Source organism: Symphalangus syndactylus, chromosome 17, assembly GCF_028878055.3.
Source record: "Symphalangus syndactylus isolate Jambi chromosome 17, NHGRI_mSymSyn1-v2.1_pri, whole genome shotgun sequence".
NCBI classification, from domain to species: domain Eukaryota; kingdom Metazoa; phylum Chordata; class Mammalia; order Primates; family Hylobatidae; genus Symphalangus; species Symphalangus syndactylus.
In genome coordinates, this window is record NC_072439.2 from 45,292,409 (window position 1) to 45,315,592 (window position 23,184).

Below are 23,184 nucleotides of genomic sequence, written 5' to 3' on the forward strand. Positions count from 1 at the left end.
GTTGAAGACAATAGTTCCTATTTCTTTCTGCAATTGTGCAAAGATGAGGCTGCTGTAGCACCTGGGCTTTCATATTGCAAGGCAGCCTAAATAGTGGCAATATTTGAAAGGCGGAAAGGGAGCAATATTTATAGATCTCTTCCAAAGCCCTTTTCCTAGTCCTTTTGATAATTAAAGAGTAAAGATCTAAGAATCTAAATGCTATGTGAATGCCTTATGCTCTTCTATTTTTCAGAGGCGCTACCAACAACCATTTTCACTGACTTGTGTCTAAAGTAAAAGAACAGCTACATGAAGAACAAGTAATATGATATTCATGTTAGCTTCTATCCCCCTGATTTGTATACTCTCTAGAGACACAATTTGTATGCTTTTGAAGGGAAGCATTTTAGGATGATATTTCCCAAAGGCTTAGCTTTTAAAAACAAAAAAAGACAAAATAGACTTCTATGATTAGTAGAAGAATTGGTGGAAGAAGGGATTGGGAGATCTAGTGGTCATTAGGGCTTCACAAATACTCCAGGTCTTCACCTCCCAGACACATAAGAGGATTTCACCTTTCTCCCCCCTCTGATTACATGACTTGACTTGATCAAGGCAAATGTGAATAAAATTGGCATGTGCCATATCTAGGTGGAAACAATTAATATTCAATGAGATGCACTGAAAGGAGCTCCTTTCTTTCTTTCTTTCTTTCTTTCTTTCTTTCTTTCTTTCTTTCTTTCTTCTTTTTTTTTTTTTGAGACGGAGTCTTGCTCTGTCACCCAGGCTGGAGTACAGTGGCACAATCTTGGCTCACTGCAACCTCTGCCTCCTGGGTGCAAGAGATTCTCCTGTGTCAGCCTCCTGAGTAGCTGGGATTACAGGCACACACCACCATGCCCGGCTAATTTTTGTATTTTTAGAAGAGGGGGGGTTTCACCATGTTGGTCAGGCTGGTCTTGAACCCCTGACCTCGTGATCTGCCTGCCTTGGCCTCCCAGAGTTCTGGGATTACAGGCATGAGCCACCACTCTCAGCCAGAAGGAGCTCTTTTCTCAGTTGCAATTGTGGAAGCCTGTGTCTAGCTGGAGCCCTTGTCATTTGGATTCCCTGAATGACCAGGATAAAACAAGCATCCTTGATAACACTGCAGACTTGCAGTTTGAGTGAGAAATAATCCACTGAGATTTAAGGACTGTTTGATACTGTAGCATAAAATAACCCATTCTGATGTTTACAAAAAGTCATCCCTAGAAACGGGGCGTTGCCATAACAGAAAGCTGAAATTTGTGTATTAAGGGCTGGGCAGCAAATGGCAAGGAAATTGATGCTGGAAACTGGAAAGATGGTAATCTGAGTATTACTGAGTATTATAGTGGCAAGTGTTATAGTATTTGAGTATTATAGTGGCAAAGCAGTTGGTAAAAACTGTGGTCTGTGATGACTTGGAAGCTCCAGGAGAAGTTGGAAAGCTAAATGTTCATAGTATGTTGCTGTGTGTATCTGTGTACAGTAGTTGTGTACTCTGTTCCATCCTAGTACATAGGGTTAAATTTTATGTTTTCTCTTTTGGATGTGCAATGTTGTATATTTTTTAAAATACTTTCTCTACCAGTGTAATGGTTTGGGTGGGGTATCTCTTAATCCTAATTATCTTAATTCTTAACTGGGAAGCAAATGTAGCAGCTGATATTATTCCTGCTTTGAATATCATAGTTATTAAAGTCTAACAAAAGGAACTTAGTTGTTTACCTCTGACCAGAGAAGAGTTAATCAACAAATGATAATTATCTTAATATACATTAAATATGGTATGGAGAGTAACATAATAATCATAAAAATACAATAAGGTAATAAAAAAGACCTAAGAATCAGGGAAAGTGTCAGGCAGAAGAGTTTTGGTAATAGTATTAGTAACTAGTAGTTTGATATCCTCTACAGAGCAACTCATTTACCATTATTAAGTGAAAGTGAATTATTATTTGTTTTATGAGCCATGGTTCAAAACTAAGGGATGTGGAGAGTGCAGGGGAGGGTTCATCTGGGACAAGTTGAGACCTGTGACAGTCCCCATTGATGAGCAGTCTCTTTCTGGGATTAGACAGCTGCCATTGCCCAGATCCAGCGTGAATTCCCCTTAGCAGTGCTGGTTACATAGTGCCAGCTCTTGTTTTCAAAATATCTTTTTTCTTCATTTCCCCAGCTGTCCAGAGCTCCCTTTGTGTGTGCCTTCTTTCTTTAGAATAAGGGATAAATGCATTAAATATATTGAAGGTTGAAATGCTTTGATGTTTGTTTTTCCACCAAGGAAGTTTTCTGACAAACTAGAGGTAGAATCTATAGGCAGGTGTCACAGGTCAGATGAGTCAATCTCTGAGTTAGTTCTCACAAAAGTTAAATAAAACCTGATTATAATGGCTGGGCATATGAGTGACTCATATTCCAGAAACCAAAGAGGAACCAATGTCTCTATGTGTAAGCGGACAAAGCTTTGCTATTAAGTCAGAGAAAAATACATTCTTACCTTATTTATATATTTGTTCATATTTATATCTTTCAATTGTGTTAGTCCTTCTGGGAATGCAATAGGGAACAAGAAACATACACCCTGATGAACAGAGATGCAACAATTGTTTAAAAATACTATCAAACCAGGCTGGGGTGCGGTGGCTCATGCCTGTAATCCCAGCACTTTGGGAGGACAAGGTGGGCAGATCTCTTGAGTTCAGGAATTCGAGACTAGACTGATCAACATAGTGAAACCCCGTCTCTACTAAAAATACAAAAATTGGCTGGACATGGTGGCACATGCCTATAATCCTATCTACTCGGGAGGCTGAGGCAGGAGAATCGCTTGAACCTGGGAGGCGGAGGTTGCAGTGAGCCGAGATTGCACCACTTCACTCCAGTCTGGACAAGAGTAAGGCTCCGTCAAAAACAAACAAACAAAAAATACTAGCAAACCAAATTCAACAGCACATTAAAGAGATCATGCACTGTGACCAAGTGGGATTTATCTCTGGGATACAAGGGTGATTCAACATATGTAAATCAATCAATATAATTATACCACATTAGAGTAACAGAATGAAGAATAAAAACCACAGTTATCCCAATAGTACAGAAAAAGCATTTGACAAAAGTCAACATCTTTTCATGATAAAAACTCTACACACTTGGTATAGAAGGAATGTACCCTCAACACGATAAAGGTCATACATGAAAAGCCCACAGCTAACATCATACTCAATGGTAAAATCTGAAAGCTTCTCCTCTGAACATGCCAAGGATGCTCACTCTCCCCCACTTCTTTTCAACATAGTACCAGAAGTCTTAGAGCAATTAGGCAAGAAAAGGGAAACAAACAAGTCCAAATTGTTGCACCCAGACATAGAAAGACATTTAACCTATCAGACATATGAGACATATTACCTGTCAGTCATTACCTCTGTACTGAAATCTCCTTATAATTCTATTCTAGAGCAACTGTCATTGAGTGCTTCCTGTATTCCTGGTACTGGGCTTTTCACATTCGTTGTTTCCTTTAATCCACATTGCCACTCTTCATGGTAATTATCATTATTAGCTGTATTTTAAAGACAAAAACCTGCTGTTTAAGTTGCATAGCTTGCATAGCTAGTGAATCTGGAAATCCAGTGTGGGCAGAGCTTGCACAGTGCTGCACTGAATGGCTACAGTTAATCTAAGATTTTAAGATATTTAACATATTCAAAAATGATTAATCATATTTTCAGCAAATGTATTTACTATAACCCTTTCTTTCTCCTTGCAAATGAATTTGGGTTATGTAAAGAAAGACAAAATATCCAGGAAACCCTTGGAGTTTATCTACTTATGTTCTATTACCCTTTTATTATTGACAAAGAAATTGAAACAAAAACAAGTTGCTTGTCTAAGCACAAAATTAATGCTCCTGTGGCAGTGAGCACCCAGGACTACTGATTTCTGGTCTAGCAGACTTTTGACTGTTTCACATTACCTCCCTATATTCTTTGTTGTTGTTGTTGTTTGTATGAAAGAGTCAATAAAATTGAAACTAAAAGAATTTGCTGATGATTAGATATATTGAGATAACAACTCTTTTAAGTCAGTAGTAACAATCAGAACAGTCTGTGTAGTTTAACTTGATATAATTGTATATCATTTTTCTTTCAATTATGGAGGTTAAGCAAGAAAAAGATGTACAGTATATAGTTTAATTTGCCAGTAAAACATGATGTATTACCAGAAACTTCACTTAATTTCACATATAAAAAGCCAATTGCTGTTATTTTTATTTTGTTTATCTTCAGGGTTTTCAAGGGCTTAATTTCTTTAAAACATATTTGCAAGGTTGAAATTAAATATTACAGTTGATGTCCTAAATTTTGGCTATATTAAACACAACAAAAGCCCAGCATTTTATTGGGGGACCCTAGAGGTAATAAAATACTACATATCATAGCTACTCAAATAATAACTCTACTCCTTGGAAAATAATGAGTTCATTGTTCCTGCCAAAAGCATCTACTAGGGAGATAACATTCCAGCATTGGTTGCAAGAACAGTTGGTATCTAAAGTTCTTTGCATTCTAAAATAATATAATTCTAGGTAGTCTATTTCCTTGTGTAAGGTCATCTATGTGTTCAGACAAACATGAAGTCTTCAGTATAATGATTAAAACAACTCAAAGTAACATCCTAAGAAAATGTTAAATTAGTTTTAGCATGCTCATTCCGTAGAACACAATCTAGCCACTATCTTTCCACGATCTTTGGAAAGATATTTAATGACATGAGAGGTGGAGAAAAAAAGATACTAATGTAGGTATCTTTAGAAAACAGTGTGTTGACTGGGAATTTTAAGAATTAATACGAAGGGAACTAGACATGCACAACTGTATTCTAGTTGGGAGAGTTATTTCTCATGGGGTTACCAGTTAACAGCTCTGAGCTTGCTTTACACATTTGCTGGAATTGATTGATGAATAAATGAATGGTAGATGACAGAATCCAGATTTCTCACTGTCAAAGACTGAAGTTAACAGAGAAGCAAGGGATTGGGGACAGGCTATAATCAACAATGTGGTACTGGATTAGAGTCAGAGACATCAGTATGAATTCATGTTTAGCTTAATACATAGAAAGATGGATAGTTACAAGGATAATTTCAGCCATGTTTGTATATAGCTCATTCTAACATAGAAAGATGGATAGTTACAAGGATAATTTTAGCTATGTTTGTATATAGCTCACTCTATCTGCTGAGAGAGCTTAGATAGAATGATACCTCAGTGGTAATGAGCACACCCACTGCCCAGATCTTGGTTTCTGACATCATTCTCCGATAAAGGGAACCAGGGCTTCTTGGAGAAATGACTGATTCTAGATCTGGGGTAGTGAATATAGAAGATGATCCTGCAGCATCGTGTCATGCCAGAAAGTAAGGAAGTGTTCAAAAAACAGAATGATGGAGCATTTCAAAGGGACGCAAGAGTCAACCCAAAAGAAGTCTCAATGGCCAAAGCTACGGAAATTTGGTTAACAAAAAATGAATTACATAGTATTAGATTATAACCCAAACTATCAAGTACTCATGAGTTCATACTTAGATAAAAATGATTAAATAAATAAGTAAATTGGAAAGAAGAAACAAATCTCCTGTACAGAAGAATTTACATAATTTATGTAGCTATTCCTGTCCTCAAGATGGTGAAGCTTAACTCCCCACCCCTTGAGTATGAACTGAACTTTGTGACTTGCTTCCAAAGAATAGACTATGGAAAGTGGTGGAAATTAGCTTTACAGTAGAGAAATCTGACAAACATTACCTTGACCTTGTGATGAAACTTAAAGTTATCAGTGATGAGTCATGTTGATAGAATGTAGGTTATACATCTGTACCATAAAAATGCTGTACCATTATAAATATTTTATATCTGTTTGGGTCCAATTTTTAAAATACCGTATCCTAGTTAGAATAGAAAGATAGGTCGGGCGCGGTGGCTCACGCCTGTAATCCCAGCACTTTGGGAGGCCGAGGCGGGTGAATCATGAGGTCAGGAGATCGAGACCATCCTGGTTAACACGGTGAAACCCCATCTCTACTAAAAATACAAAAAATTAGCTGGGCGCAGTGGTGGGCGCCTGTAGTCTCAGCTACTCGGGGGGCTGAGGCAGGAGAATGGCGTGAACCCAGGAGGCGGAGCTTGCAGTGAGCCGAGATTGCGCCACTGCACTCTAGCCTGGGCGACAGAGCAAGACTCCGTCTCAAAAAAAAAAAAAGAATAGAAAGATAAAAGAGAAGGCCATCTAAGGGGCCTTCTCTCAAATTATTCATTAATGTTCAGTTGTTTAAAGCAGAAAATTTTGTTGTTGCCTACTTATGCATAAACCTCAAGGCTGTAGCAACCACTCTCTTATAGCCAGTGTGTTTGCCCTAGCATAAGCTTCTAACTATGGACTATTTCTTTACTGATATCGTTCAGTACAGGGATAAATCAAATGTGCAAAAAGTTAGAATAAATTTGTGATCTGTAGTTGATCATGTCTTCCTCATGAACATCCACCTAGCTGCTATAATGTGGGATATAGGGGTTCATCACAAAATTTTAAATTAGTAATTAATGATATCTATGAAACTTTTGTCTAAATGATATCTTTCAGAGAACTCAGTCTTATTTGGTTAAGTCTATTTTGAATAAATGTTTAGTTTTTTAGATCTCCCTCTTTCTTTTTTTTTTTTTTTTTCTGAGACAGAGTCTCACTCTCGACCAGGCTGGAGTGCAGTGGCACGATCTCAGCTCACTGCAACCTCCATCTCCCAGGATCAAGCAATTCTCTGCCTCAGCCTCCCGAGTAGCTGTGATTACAGGCATGTGCCACCATGCCCAGCTAATTTTTGTATTTTTAGTAGAGACGGATTTTCACTATGTTGGCCAGGCTGGTCTCGAACTCCTGACCTCAGGTAATCCACCCACCTTGGCCTCCCAAAGTGTTGGGATTACAGGTGTGAGCCACCGTGCCTGGCTGATCTCCCTCTTTCACTCCATCTTCTTGACTTCTTTAACTTACTTTATAATGATGGAGGAGGGCAAGTCTGTGTATCTTTGATGATCTCAACTGTTCATTTAGCCTTACTCATGGACAGTGATGGTTGAAGTCCAGCTTCCTGTTTGATCTTTTAATTCCTAGCCGTGTGTCTCTGGTCATGAATTCCGCTCACCTAACCCTCCCTTCAGGTCCCCACAGTCCAGGGACTTAGTCTTGGTCTGTTGGGACCTAAAGGGTCTTTGAGTCCAGGCCTCTGCAGTCTTCTCATCACCTTTGCATCCTCTTAGTGAATGCAGGAACTTCTGGGTCATCTGCAGGACTTTGTGACATTGGCAGAGAAAAAAGGAGGGCATTTGGAGCTTTCTCAGTCTCCTGTTCCTACCTATATCCATTTACAAATGCCCTAGACTGTGATGATCATTCTTTTATAGGAAAGACCTGCCATCTCCCTTGGGCTACGGTCAGAGAAGCCCTGATGCACCTTGAGTGCCTTCATGTGAATCTTGTCACTTCTACATATCACCACTCCCTCCTTAAAGTAGATGGTGGTGGTATAGGGGAATAAGATCCTTGCTGTCTGGCTTTCTCACTCTTCTATCCCTCTTTTGCCGCCTCTAGGTGGAAAGGAAGATTTCCTCCGTTTTCATGGGCAGGAGTTTCTTTTACATTGTGTCCATCCTGCCTATTCTCTCCACCTCCGTGGTCAGGTCAGTCAGGCCTCTTGATATAATAGGTCTGAGATGTTAGAAATTAGGAACTACCGAGGAATAATGTATTGGCTTAATAGTTCCAAAACAGAATCCCCATTTCATCTCTATTGCAAGTAGTGCTATAATGCCACAAACTAGGCTTTCTAGGAATATAAATCTTTCCAGACTGCTACATTCTCTAAATCACATGTTTTGGTGGTTGTAGATCCAGGAAGGTGTTGAAACTATTTAATAGTAAGTGCGAACCTTGATAAAAAGTCATAAACCAAGAATTCAAAACCTTTTCCTTTTTTTTTTTTTTTTTTTTTTTAGTGCTAGTCTTCTTCTTTTAACTTTTATTTTAAGTTCAGGGGTACAAGTGCAGGTTTGTTACATAGGTAAACCTGTGTCATGGGGGTTTGTGGTACAGATTATTTCAGTCACCTAGGTATTAAGCCTAGTATCCATTAGTTATTCTTCCTGATCTCTCCCTCCCCTACCCTCCACCCTGCAAAATGCTCCAGTGTGTGAACACATAGTTTCATAGAAGAGAAAGATTTTTTTTTTAACCTTTCTTTTTAGTCCTCAGTTCTTGGGCCATTCCATATGAATTTCTTTACACGAAGTTTTCCTTTTTCAGCATTATCATTCCAGTGTTTCTGTAGATGACTTGAGCCTTTCTATTGTGTTAAAGTCCCCTCAACCCCTATACCAGACCTTCTCCCTTCATGGTGGCGTCTACCTAGATCATCATTTGGAACTAGATCCCTCAGTTTGTATGAATGTTTGATGGAGTCTCTTTCTTACCCCCAAAGTAGAAATTTACTTATTTTGTACACATGGTTTCAAAACAAAGGCTATTAAGAATATTCTGCTTTTCATTGAGCAGTGGTTTGTAGTTCTCCTTGAAGAGGTCCTTCACATCCCTTGTAAGTTGGATTCCTAGGTATTTTATTCTCTTTGAAGCAATTGTGAATGGGAGTTCACTCATGATTTGGCTCTCTGTTTGTCTGTTATTGGTGTACAAGAATGCTTGTGATTTTTGTACATTAATTTTGTATCCTGAGACTTTGCTGAAGTTGCTAATCAGCTTAAGGAGATTTTGGGCTGAGACAATGGGGTTTTCTAGATATAAATAAAAGAGGATACAAACAAATGGAAGAACATTCCATGCTCATGGGTTGGAAGAATCAATATCGTGAAAATGGCCATACTGCCCAAGGTAATTTGTAGATTCAATGCCATCCCCATCAAGCTACCAATGACTTTCTTCACAGAATTGGAAAAAACTACTTTAAAGTTCATATGGAACCAAAAAAGAGCCCGCATCGCCAAGTCAATCCTAAGCCAAAAGAACAAAGCTGGAGGCATCACGCTACCTGACTTTAAACTATACTACAAGGCTACAGTAACCAAAACAGCATGGTACTGGTACCACAACAGAGACATAGATCAATGGAACAGAACAGAGCCCTCAGAAATGATGCCACATAGCTACAACTCTCTGATCTTTGACAAACCTGACAAAAACAAGAAATGGGGAAAGGATTCCCTATTTAATAAATGGTGCTGGGAAAACTGGCTAGCCATATGTAGAAAGCTGCAACTGGATCCCTTCCTTACACCTTATACAAAAATTAATTCAAGATGGATTAAAGACTTATATGTTAGACCTAAAACCATTAAAATCCTACAAGAAAACCTAGGCAATACCATTCAGGACATAGGCGTGGGCAAGGACTTCATGTCTAAAACACCAAAAGCAATGGCAACAAAAGCCAAAATCGACAAATGGGATCTCATTAAACTAAAGAGCTTCTGCACAGCAAAAGAAACTATCATCAGAGTGAACAGGCAACCTACACAATGGGAGAAAATTTTTGCAACCTACTCATCTGACAAAGGGCTAATATCCAGAATCTACAATGAACTCAAACAAATTTACAAGAAAAAAACAAACAACCCCATCAAAAAGTGGGCAGAGGACATGAACAGACACTTCTCAAAAGAAGACATTTATGCAGCCAAAAAACACATGAAGAAATGCTCCTCATCACTGGCCATCAGAGAAATGCAAATCAAAACCACAGTGAGATACCATCTCACACCAGTTAGAATGGCCATCATTAAAAAATCAAGGAACAACATGTGCTGGAGAGGATGTGGAGAAATAGGAACACTTTTACACTGTTGGTGGGACTGTAAACTAGTTCAACCATTGTGGAAGTCAGTGTGGCGATTCCTCAGGGATCTAGAACTAGAAATACCATTTGACCCAGCCATCCCATTACTGGGTATATACCCAAAGGACTATAAATGATGCTGCTATAAAGACACATGCACACGTATGTTTATTGCGGCACTATTCACAATAGCAAAGAGTTGGAACCAACCCAAATGTCCAACAACGATAGACTGGATTAAGAAAATGTGGCACATATACACCATGGAATACTATGCAGCCATAAAAAATGATGAGTTCGTGTCCTTTGTAGGGACATGGATGAAACTGGAAACCATCATTCTCAGTAAACTATCGCAAGGACAAAAAACCAAACACCGCATGTTCTCACTCATAGGTGGGAATTGAACAATGAGAACTCATGGACACAGGAAGGGGAACATCACGCTCCGGGGACTGTTGTGGGGTGGGGGGAGGGAGGAGGGACAGCATTAGGAGATACACCTAATGCTAAATGACGAGTTAATGGGTGCAGGAAATCAACATGGCACATGGATACATATGTAACAAACCTGCACATTGTGCACATGTACCCTAAAACCCTAAAGTATAATTAAAAAAAAAAAAAAAAAAAGAATATTCTGCTTTTCTTCAAATTGACACTTCCATTGCTCCTAAGAATAGGCTGCTCACATTTTAAACCAAAGCACCCTCTTCTTTATAAACTATGAGTTTTTCCAAGTTTTAGGGTCCTGTTTCCTGCTATTCAGATTGGAGTTTCACCTCAGTTAACTAACTCAGCCAACCAGAGCTTATACAGGCTAACTTGTGAGATCCTGAAGCAAACCAATGCAAAAAACAGAAATTCAGGTCAATGATAAGCAAAAATACCAAAGCTGCCAAGAGAAGCTTCTGAAAAGTATAATTGTTTGCCTTGTTCTGCCAATTGGCTTGGCCCTTCCAGGAGATAAAGAATTTCTGGGATGTGATCCATCATCCTGGCTGTCAATCTACTGCTCTTCCATATTTTATTAACTCTGTGTGGGATTTTACTGTACTCTCCTTTTTTGGTAAACATTCTTCCCCATCATGTCCTAGCCCTTATAGCTTCCCTTCTAATGTGAAGAAAAGACCTTCAACTTCATTCTCATTCCATGTTTACCTGTCTCTGCCTTGATTCTCTTACACACACCCACACACATACATGCACAACCTCGTATATGCACACACTCAAACATGAACACACAAACATATATCGGATTGATTATAAGCCTCGGTTCACTACAGTTTTAGTATTAGCCCATGCAAGACCATCTTTTATCTATACATCTTTGTATCAATATTAGACGTTAGAGATTTTATTTGTTAATCTGCCCAAGAACCCAAAATGTACAAGTTCTTTAAATTAGACCTTTTTATCCCATCTATACTTAATCTGCAGATTCATTGACGACTCTTCTCTACATCCTTCATCTGTGCCAACTCTAGCACAAAGGGGAACCAGGGATGAGTAATGTTGTTTTTTTTTTTTAGTTTTTCTTTGCTTTCTTTGTCTTCTTCTCCTCCTCCTCCTCCTCCTTCTCCTCCTTCTTCATGTTAATATAAGAGGAAATTACCTTTGGCAAAATGCCAAGTATTGGAAAGCATATGAAATAGGATGTGAAAGTCACTGGGAGCTTATTTTTTGTCTCTGAAACTCTATCGCCATGTAAGTGTGGTCCCCCAATCGCTTGATCTGTAAAGCAGGTCTTGCTTTTGAATACCCTTTTAGTAAATAAACTACCCCATAGGCAATGAGATTTTGCTATAATAAATCAGTGAGTGCAGCTGTCATTGTAGGGTACATCGATAATTTAAAAAAATCACCGTAGTTTTGCTCTCCCCAAGCCCATTCATTTCAGTCTTCCTCAGCCCTCCTCCCAACCTCCGCAAAGCCGTGTCCGGAAAGCTTGGGGTAGAGAGACCACAATAACTCCAGGCTTCTATGCAGCATCTGCCCTTTTCCCCTTCCATAAGGAATGAGAATGCTGAGCTCAGTGCCTGTAGATATGCATGATTTATTCACACTTGCAGTCTTGGCGAGAATCACTGAATGCTGCATTTTCTTGGTGCAGTATTTTTATGTGTCTTCATGTTAGAGTGGCAATTTGGGGTAAAGAAAGGAACAAAGACTATATGTCAAAGAAAAATACTTAGTATACTTTATTCAGTTGAGAAAGAACATACAACTTTTAGGTTTCCCCTCACACTTCTAAAATATAGTTGGCTGGGATTCTCTTGTAATATACCATGAAGTAACATAGTGCTTAATGAAATGAAATTTGAGTATCACAGAGAGGAAATGATGAGCCAAGAAACTGCCATGAAACTACATTAAAATGTACTTGGCATACATCTGAATTACCCCAGTTGCATTGCAAAAATAATGCAGTGATACAGTTTCTGGAATTAAAAGAACAGCATGTTGCCAAGGTTGAAACTATCAAAGGCAATTTAATATGTTTTTTTCTCTATGAATAAATGAACGGAATTTTTCCTTTTAGCATAAGATGATTACATATAGAATCACATAATCTGAATTCTAATTTCACACCTACATTATATGAAGATACTTTTATCCTTTTTCCCATTAAACAATTTAAGTTTATAAACATCTTAATCAGTGACTTTACCACAGTATGTTTTTTAATGTAAAATATGGTAATGCCAACTGCAGGTCTCTGAGGTTAATGAATTGGACACTTAGCATCATTGCTTCTTATAAATCCGTCCTCGCTGTAGCAGATTCCAGTTAAGCTGCCCATGATTTTCTGCACTATGGAAGTATTATTTAACAAATTTGTGTCCACAGTGGATTAAAGTTACTGGACTGGGTTTGGAGAAGGAAGAAGGGTACTAATATCTCTGAGACTCTCTACTAAGGCTGGTGCCTTAAATATATACTCACACTTAACTTGTAACAGCCCTGTGAGATAGACGTTACAATCACTGTTGTATGAGGAAAAAACTCAATTTATCTGACTAACGTCACAAAAACAGTTTTAAACACCCATACACATGTTCATTTCGCCCCATCATGCAGCTTATAGACTTTACATTTACATGGCGCTCTAACTGTTTAATAAAACAAATAGTGAAATTAATACAGCTCCTGAGGAAAGCATTTTCCCCCTTTGGGGGAACCACCATGATTTCTTAGAGAACCAGGCAGAATTACTCCCACTATTTATTTAGAAACTTTTCTTCTTGCACCTGTTTCACAATCTGTTCGGGTCCCATGGCCATCTTTTCCATGTAAGTGGTTATTGACTGAGAAGTCATCTCTCTGGATAAGAATGGGATCCCTGGGGCAGAGATAAAGGTCACCAGAAATGCCCTTGAAATGGCGTGGTGATAGAATTAATTATTTCTTTTAAATAAGGTATGATAACCATTAGACCTCTGGGTTCAGTATCATAGCTTCTCCTCTATCCTGAAGTAGGGAGAGTTTACCTCATTTATATCCCAATAAACTATAAATATAAATATAAATGTGTGTTTGTGTGTGTGTTTGTGTACATATATAATATACATGTTGTTATGGGCTGAATTTATATCCCCCAAATTCACATGTTGAAGTCCTAATGCCTCAGAATGTAACTGTATTTGGAGATTGGGACTTCAAAGAGGTGATAAGGTAAAATGAAGCCATTAGAGTGGGCCCTAGTCTGATATGACTGGTGTCCATATAAGAAGGTGAAATTAGGATACAGACACACAGAGTGTAGATTATGTGAAGACACAGGGCACAGACAGCCATCTACAAGCCAGGGAGAGAGGCCTCAGAAGAAGCCAACCCTGCCAACACCTTGATTTGAGGCTTCTAGCCCCTTTAATGGAGAGAAAATAAAGATCTGTTGTTTAGGCATCTAGTCTGTGGTACTTTGTTATAGCAGCCCTAGCAGGCTCATATACATGTGTAATATAAATACAATAAAAATTGGCCCAATTAATCCCAATCCCCAGAGCAACTAATTTTTTTTTAAATAAAGAGTCAAGAAATACAAACACAACTTCATTTCATGGATTTTCACAAAAGCAATTGCTAGGACCTGCATGCCTTTGGTTCAAGACATGGCTTAGGATTGGACTTGTGCTCTAATTCCCACATATTTACTATTTGCATTACAGGGTCATAGCAGTAACTTGATCTGCAAAAACATGACCCTGGGAACTTTATTATTTGCAGTCACAAAAGAAAAGATTCACCCAGTACTTTGGGAGGCCAAGGCAGGCAGATTGCTTGCACTCAGGAGTTTGAGACCAGCCTGGACAACATGGCAAAACCCTATCTCTACAGAAATTAGCCAGGCATGGTGGCATTTACCTTAGTCCCAAGTACTTGGGAGGCTGAGGTGAGGGGATCACTTGAGCCTTGGAGGTTGAGGCTGAAATCATGCCACTGCACTCCAGCCTAGATGACAGAGAGAACCTGTCTCAAAAAAGATTCAGTCATATGTAGTCTATTATACCTACAAAAGCAAGAAAATGGATTATTTGATTTTACTTGCAAGTTGGAACAAAATGGGTTTGGGGGTTGGCTAGACAGCTCTTTCTGCCTAATCATGTAGGAAGGCAGAACAAACTTTACTGAAAAGAAATCTCATACTTCTATATTTGAACAGTAATTTTATTTTATATATGTCGCATTTTCATAGTGCTTTACAATGTAGAAAGGTCCTTTCTGAGCATTGTCTCTGCTTCTGTGAAGCCTTCCCAGGCTCCTCCAATAGACTCAGCACCATTTGATTTCAAGTCCCTGTCTTATAGCATTCATGGCACTGTAGTTGTTTATTTCACATGTTGATCTCCTCAAGGGCAGTGACTAAGCCTGTTCAGATTTCTGTTCCCAAGGCCCAGGATAGATTCTGCCACACAGCATGTGTCTACTAAATGTTTGTGGAGCATCTTGTGCCCTTCCAGAACTACTATTTTTATAGCTGAAGAACGTGAGATCCAGAAAGTTTAATTGACAAGACAGCTTAGAGAGAGACACAAAACCTGGAGGTTAAGGGTAGGGTGGGTTTGGGAGGAGGGAGGGAGTGATAGGGGAGAGTTGGCAGCAGTCAGAGGTTAGATCATCTCAGGTGAAAAAATTTTGTTCTAACAGAGATAGGAAGTCATGGACAGTTTTAAATAGAAGCACAATATGATTTCATTTGCATTTTTAAAGATTGTTCTGGCTGCTGAGGGAAGCCAGGAGACCAATTAGGAAAGAGGACATTGCAGTCACCCCTGAGAGAGATCATGGTGACTTGAACTATAAAGGAAACAGAGGAGATGAAAAAAAGTAGATAGATTCTAGAAATGTTTTGGAAAGAAAACTTTGCTGACATTTTGTATGTGAGGGGCCTAATTATTAATTTGACAAATAGTTTTTACCTGTTAGGTGTCAGTGACCATTTTAGGTATCGAACATTGTGGAAAAAATAGATAAAGTACCTTCTGTCAGGACCTGCAGTTTACATTCTGGTAGAGTTATTCAGACCTAAATAAATAAAAGATCACCAGTCAATCAGTCAATCCCATAATGGCATATGTCATAAAGAAGATAAAGCAATGTGGTGATCTGAAAAGACCACTTCAAATTATGAGCCAGGAAAATTCCCATGGATACCTAATCGGAGAACTGAATGACTGGAAGGAATGAGCCATGTGAAGGTCTAGGACAAAGCATCCCATGTGCAGTATATAGTTAATGCAAAGGCTCTGGGTGGGGATATGCTTGGCATATTCCAAGAATAGAAAAAAAGGCCAGCGTATCCTATAGGAAGTGAAAAAGGTGGAGGGTCATTTGAGATATGGTCAGTCCGAGAAGTAGTGGGCAAGATGTGGTGTGGAGCCTGTGGGCCACACACACGGTGTAGCAGAAAGCCATTGTGAAATTTTAGGCAACTTCATAAAATGATTGCTCTAGTTGCTGTATGGAGAATGGATTATAGGAAGGCAGTACAATAAACAGGGATCTGGGCAAGACATGGATGTTGGCTTGGAAGAAAGTGGTAGTGGTACAGGTGGAGAGATGTACATAGATTCGGAACATGTCTTACAGGGAAAATAGACATGAGGAGAAATGGAAAGAGGCTGTCTCCAGAGATGACTTAACTTGTGGCCTTGAGCATCTAGTGATAGTGCCATTTAGAGATGGAAAAACTGGTGGAGGAGCAGGTTGGGGAAGAGAATCAAGATTTTTCTTTGGACAGATGCCTGCTAGGCACCCAAGTTATGATGCCAAATTAGCCGATTATCAGAGAATGAAATGGCGAGAAACGTTTGAGCTTCAAGGTTTCTGGTCCCAGCAATGAAATGTTACATGTTAGATTGAGATGCCTATTAAACACCACGTTAGAGACATTAATGAAGTGTCCTAGCTTAGTTAAGACCATTTTTACCTTAGAGTCACCCCATTATGACCTCCCATTGGTTGAGATGTGATCACAGTTCCACAGTAGCTGCCAGAGGGGAACATGTGCTCATGGGGTTCAGGTAAATGTACCACGCTAGAGGAAAAGACACACAGCACAGCTTATGTGCATTGCCCAGGGATTCTGGAACAATTCACTTCTAGATTCTCTTTGCCCCATTTCTCACTTTTCTAGAAACCATCTTTTGACTTCTTCTAATCCCTGGAAGACTTTCCCTCTCATTTGCCTCCTTGTTTTGTAAAGCTGGTAGAGACAATAGATATGCTTGTATTTCCACCAATTCTCCTGTTCAAGTTATCCTTTGGGAGCCATAATTAATCTGTAGCATTTAACAAGTGTTAGCTTTAACTACATTGGAAGAAAATTTGTTATAGATTTACATGCATGGGCTTTGGGGAAAAATATTTCTCTTTATTCCAATAATTTTAATATAGAACTTCATTAAGCACACAAATCAATGGAAACATTTGCTTATAAAAACAACATAAACCAAACTAACTTTGCATTTTAAAAATCCTCTTGTTCAGTTTTGTGAGCTCTGCAGTCACATTTCTGATGTATATGCTAATGGTGTGTTTTCTCACACGTTATGTAAAAGCAACCTATTATCTTCATTTCAGATTCAGATTCCTGAGTCAAGCCCCTGTTATGACCTCAGTATGGTATTTTTTTTACTGACTTGTTTAATCAGAGCATGAACTTTGTGAAATAATACTGTTTTCCCAGTTTTATACATAAGGAGACAGGCTTAGAGTGGTCCGTGACTTGCTTAATATTATATAGGCAATCAGTAGAGGGGCTGACCCCTCGATATTTTCTATTTCCTGCTTTTGAATGGTGATCAAATTAGCTTGGTTTGAAAATACGTACCCAAAAGGGAACTCTATTTTCCTCTCAATTCTGCTTTTCCCTCTTCCCCTCCACTTCTCTCTCTCTGAAATGGCAGTGTCATTCATTTAACTTTGTTTTCCATTCTTCACCTCTACATCCAATCAGGTCCTTAAAATTCTTCCTTTCTTTCTTTTCATTACTGTGGAATCAGCTATTTGCTATCCTCCCTGCCATTTCCTTGTTCAGATTCTCACCCTCTTTCTCCTGAAGAACATCAACAGCCAACTTACTTATCATCCTGCCTACATCCTTTCTTCCTTTTAGTAAAGGCTCTTCTGTTCTTCACTAAAAGACAGATCAAGATGTCTTAAACACAAAATTTATTTTGGTACTTCCCTATTTACAATCATTGATTGGCTCCCCTGTGCTCTGATAACTTCCAAACATTTTAATAGAATCTCAAAGCTGATATTATGCATCTTTTTTCTTGGGCCTTTAGCTTCATTCCTTGTCACTTTCCACCTACAATTCTCTTCGACATTCTTTGCTCTAGAGATAATACATTTCTTTAATTCCTAGATGGGTAGACATTGTCACTTGCTTTTGGTTCTTTGCATATTTTATCCCTCCTCCCTGAAGCATTTACAATGTGTTCTTTTTAAAAATTGTGAAATAAAACACACATACAGAAAAAGATTTAAACACAGTGTACTATATAATGAGTAATTACAAAGTGAACCCCTGTGTATCCTCTACTGCCAAGAAATAAAATGTCATCAACATTCCAGATTCCTCCAATTCTCTTTTATATTACATTCTTCTTATCCCCTTTCTTCCACTCCAAGGACTTATCCAGACTTTGTGGTGATGATTTCCTTGCTTTTTTCTTTCTCATTTCACCAATTGCACATGCATTCCCAAGCAATACAGTTCAGTTCTTCCTCGTTTTGAAATAAATAACCACACTTGCCAGGCGCGGTGGCTCACGCTTGTAATCCCAGCACTTTGGGAGGCCGAGGCGGGCGGATCACGAGGTCAGGAGATCGAGACCACGGTGAAACCCTGTCTCTACTAAAAATACAAAAAATTAGCCGGGCGTGGTGGCGGGCGCCTGTAGTCCCAGCTACTCGGAGAGGCTGAGGCAGGAGAATGGCGTGAACCCGGGAGGCGGAGCTTGCAGTGAGCCGAGATCGCGCCACTGCACTCCAGCCTGGGCGACAGAGCAAGACTCTGTCTCAAAAAAAAAAAAAAAAAAAAAAAAAAAAAAAAAAAAACCACACTCTATCTTTTCCTTCTTTCACTCATAATAATGTTTGTAATGTTTATACACATTTTAGAGTGTATCTCTAGTTTCATCGTTTTCATTATTGCATTGTATTACATTGTATGAACATAGCCTTTAAAAAAAATCCATTCTCCTCTTGATGGGCATTTTAGCTATTTCCCATTTTTAGCTATTAGAAATAATGTCTTCAGGATCATTCTTGCATACATGTCTCTTGGATGATGGGTATCCCCATAACTCTAGAATATGTATAATTAGGAGTAAAGGAGAGATACGTATTTTTACCTTCACTAGATAATCGTTACAGCTTTCTGGAATATCAGTTTACACTCCCACAATTAGTGTATGAAAGTTATCTTTGTTCTACCCCTTTCCTTCACCTAATGTTTATAGACTTACATTTTAGCCAATCCGGTGGTTGTTCAGTAACATCTCATTATGGCTTCAATTTGTATTCCCCTGATTATTGTATTGACCATTAAAAATCTTTGTTTCTGAAGTGCCTGATCAAGTTTCTTGCCCATGTTTCCATTGGTTTATATGTATTTTCATAATAGAAGAGTTTTAAAATATTTTCTGCATGCTAATTCCTTGTCAGTTGTATATGTTGCTCATTCGGTACCTGGTCTTTTTACACTTCTTATGGGTTAAAGCATAAACTTTGATGCAAAATTGTCTGATTCAAATAATGGCTCTATCTCCCTTAACAATTTGAACTTTGGTAAGTCATTAAACTTCTCCATGCCTCTTCTGTAAAAATGAGAATAATAGTAGTCCTACCTCACATGGTTGTTGATTAACCTATATAAAGCAGTAAAAAGAGTGCCTGAAACCTAGGAAGTATTATGTAAATAAACATTTGCTGTTCTTTATTTTTATTTTTTGATCGTGATTTCTTAATTATAATATAGTCAACTTTTTAAACTTTAGTAACTTTTAGTGTTTTATTAAGAACAAAAAGGTTCTAAAGTTATAAAGATAGTCTTTGTATTATTTTCCAAGCTTACTGCTTTGCTTTTTAAGTCTACAACCCAACTGGTGTTAAGTGGTTGCAGTCGAAGTAAACTTTTATTTTTTCTTATATGGATAAATCATTGTCCCACAACCATTTATGGAAAAGTTTATTTTTTTTCCACTGGTCTGCAGTGCTACCTTTGCCATATAATGTACATTTATTTGCGGGTCCATTTTTTAATTGGCCTAGTTACTCGGTACCAATATCACATTCTCTTAATTACTGCACATTTATTATTGATATATGTTGAAGTAGTTCCTGCCACTTTGCTCTACTTCTTCAAGAGTATCTTCATAATTCTTTGGTTCTTGAATTTTAACTTTAAGAATTTTTCCATTTAACTTTATGAATCAGCATGTCAACTTCCACAATAAAATTGGAATTTTGAGTACAATTTTATTGAGACTATAGATCAATTTGTGAAGAATTCACATTTTAAAAATTATGAACCTTCCAATCTCTGAATATTGATACATATTCCTTTATTTATGTCTTCTTTAATGTTTCTCAGTAAACAGTATCATGTTCTCAATTACATATTCCTTTATTTGTGTCTTCTTTACTGTTTCTCAGTAAACGATATCATGTTCTCAATAGATGTGTTTGAAATATTACTAGTACTTGGTATTTTTAAATACTATTGTGAGTTATGGTCTTTTTTAATAGTTTTCTTTCTTACTTTTGTACATAAGAATCAACTCAAATTTCATATATTGATTTTGTAGCCAGCAAACTTATTAAATTATTTTACTAATTTTAATGATTTATGTGCAGTTTATTTTTTATCCTATTAATATCATATCTCTTGTGAATGACAGCTCTGTTTTCACTGTTTTCAGTTCTTACATCTTTTCTCTCTGTGTCTTGCCTTATTGTGATGGTTAAAACCACCCAAACAACACTTGAAATGAGGAGAGTTGAGTTGTTACTTATTTCAATAAAGTCTTTATTAAGTATGATGTTTGCAGAGAGTTCATAGTTTATCAGCTTAATGTTGTCTCCATTTCTAGTTTGCTTAGAATTTTATTATGTATGGTTGTTGAATTTCATACAATGATTTTCTGCATCTGTGGAAATAATCATATTATCATATATATTTCAGTTAATATAGTAAATCACATTTATTTATTTTCTTGTTTTCTTTTTCTTAATTTTTTTTTGAAACTCAAGTAGACAGAATTAGATTAATCATAATCCTTGATTCAGGAAGCTGTTTCTTCTCTAGTTCATTCATGGTCACGTTTAATTATTTGGTTACCTATTTCCAATAATATGTTAAATATGTATGGCACTAACATGCAAAACAATAGCTACATCACTGACAATAATTGACATTTACCTTCATACCCTGTCTACCAAAGCAAAAATCATCCTGAAATATTTATTTTCCTTTAAAAATATTTTATTGTATCTTTCATTTTTATCTATCTTTATGAAAAGGCATCATAGTGGCATTTTCTTTTCCACATGATATTATATTGACAAATTTTATCACATTAGTGTCTTTGTCTATAATTCATTGATTTTGACTGCTGAATAAAATTCTATTAGGTGAATACATTCAAGTTATTTGTTCTCATTTTGAAGAGCATGTAGTATGCTTTCAAGTTTTTGTGATTATTAACAGTGCATTTATGAACATTCTTGTATGTTAATTAATTTCCTAATATTAAAATAACCTACATAATCTGGTATAAACAGAATTTAGTAATCTTGCATCTTACTCTCCATATATTGCTAGATTCAATTGCCAATATTTCTTAAGAGTTTTTGCCTCTAGGTTCGTGTATGATATTGGCCTCTATTTTTCTTTTCTTGCACTATCCTTGTGTCTCTATCCAGATTATGCTGGCATCATAAAATCAGTTGGGGAGTGTATGCTCTTTTCCTTCTCAGGAAGGGTTTGTATAAAAATAGTTATTTCTTGAATATTTGGCATAACTCAATGAAGGCATTTGGGACAAGAGCTTTTTCTATAAGAAAATTTTCTTTATTAATTATTCGTTTTCTTTAGTTGTTAGAGGATGATATATAGTCATATTCTATTTCTGTCTTCAGTTTGTTTTGATGAATTATACGTTTTTCAGCATTTGTCCAGTTTTTTCTACATTTTCAAATTTATTGCATGAAGTTGTTCTTAATTTTCTCTTAGTATCTTTAGAGTCTACAGGATTTGTAGTGATGGCTTCTTTATCATTCCTAATATTGGTTACGTGTGCTTCTTTTCTTCATTATTATTTTCTATAGTTTTTCAAATTAGTCATTTTAAATAAACTAATCTTGGTCTTTGTTGATTCATTTTACTGCGTGTTTCTTTATTTTCTTAATTTATGCTCTTTTTTAATTCTCCTTATTTCCTACATTTTTTTTGCTGTTTCTTTTCATAATACCTTGAAGTGAATACTGAAATAATTACTTCACAGGCATACTTTCTTTTTCATATATGCATTTTAGGATCTAAGTATTACTTTAGTTACATATCAGCATTGTTTACTTATCTATTATTTATCTCTGGCATAATTAAATTGTGTTAGGTTATATACTGTGTGTAATTTCAACATTTTGAAATTTGTCAAGACATACTTTATACCTCTTTACATATCATCACTTTTTGAAAATCTCCTGATATGTTTAAAAATGTGTATTCTGTATTTTGGAATTACATGTTTTCTATGTATCCATTAGGTTATGTTTATTAACTGTGTTCAATTCATCTATATTTTTACCATTTTTATGTGTCTACTTCTTTTAGTTACTGAGAGCTACATGTAAGTGTATTAAAACCCACAAATAATAATGGAGTCCATTTTTTCTTATTATGCTAATAATTTTTCTTAGTATTTTGAGGACATCTTAAGTGGTGCATAGAATTTGTAAGCCATCATTTTTTGTCCCATTTTGAAGTGATTCTCTTCGTACTCTCTCTAGATATATATTTTTTGACTTTAAAGTCTGTTTTGTCTGATATTAATATAGAAACACCTTTTGTCTTTTGTTGTCATGGGTATCATTTTGCGTACTCTTTTACTTTCAATCATTTAGGATATTTATGTTTTAAATGTTTCCTGTTAAATGCACAGTTAGATTTTTAGAAACAATCTAAAAATCTTTTTTTTTTCAGACTGGGACATTTGGCCCATGTACATTTAATGTAAACACTGATATACTTGGATTTAAATCTATCGTCTAAATTTGTACTTTAATTTTTACCTTTTTTGATGTTTTTGATTGGATCAGTGTTTTTCCACACTTGGATTTATACTCCCCTATCAGTATAAAAGTTATAAACTCTGCTTTAATATAAGAATTTTTTTAATGTATCCTTAATTTATTAAAGTCTTACATTCACTTATTTTCCCTTCTTCCAGTTTGCTTTCTTTTATTTTAATTATTTTCTTCATCCATTAACTTCTCACTGGGATCATTTTCCATCATTCCTTCTGCTTGAAGTAAGTTCTTTATTATTCCTTAAAGTACAGGTCTGTTAGTTACAAATTCCCAGGTATTGTTTCCTTGAAAATGTCTTACTTTAATCTTAGAGTCTATAGTCATTTCAAGGTAGTCTGTATCTGGGAATTCTAATCTTGAAGAATATTTTGCTGACTATAGTATTCTAACTTGAAATTCTTTTTTGCATTAAACATATTGAATATACATTTCAAATACATCATTTCACTCTCTTC

General features: G+C 36.9%; 1 protein-coding gene and 1 long non-coding RNA gene across 12 annotated transcripts in view; one reads left to right on the top strand and one right to left on the bottom strand.

Moving 5' to 3' along the window:
• The window catches only part of LOC129466357 (uncharacterized), a 49,077-nt gene extending 33,576 nt beyond the window's left edge, over positions 1-15,501 (bottom strand). The window contains exons 1-3 of one of the 2 annotated variants that reach the window (XR_008652132.2): positions 15,388-15,501; positions 14,273-14,417; positions 3,429-3,568 (exon numbers count right to left, since the gene is read on the bottom strand). This is a non-coding gene — a long non-coding RNA (uncharacterized lncRNA). The remainder of the gene's footprint in view (positions 1-3,428; positions 3,569-14,272; positions 14,418-15,387) is intronic. The other variant, XR_008652131.2, reaches the window with a different exon arrangement.
• Positions 1-23,184, top strand: part of TMEM117 (transmembrane protein 117) — a 610,505-nt gene that overhangs the window by 420,872 nt on the left and 166,449 nt on the right. The window lies entirely within an intron of this gene.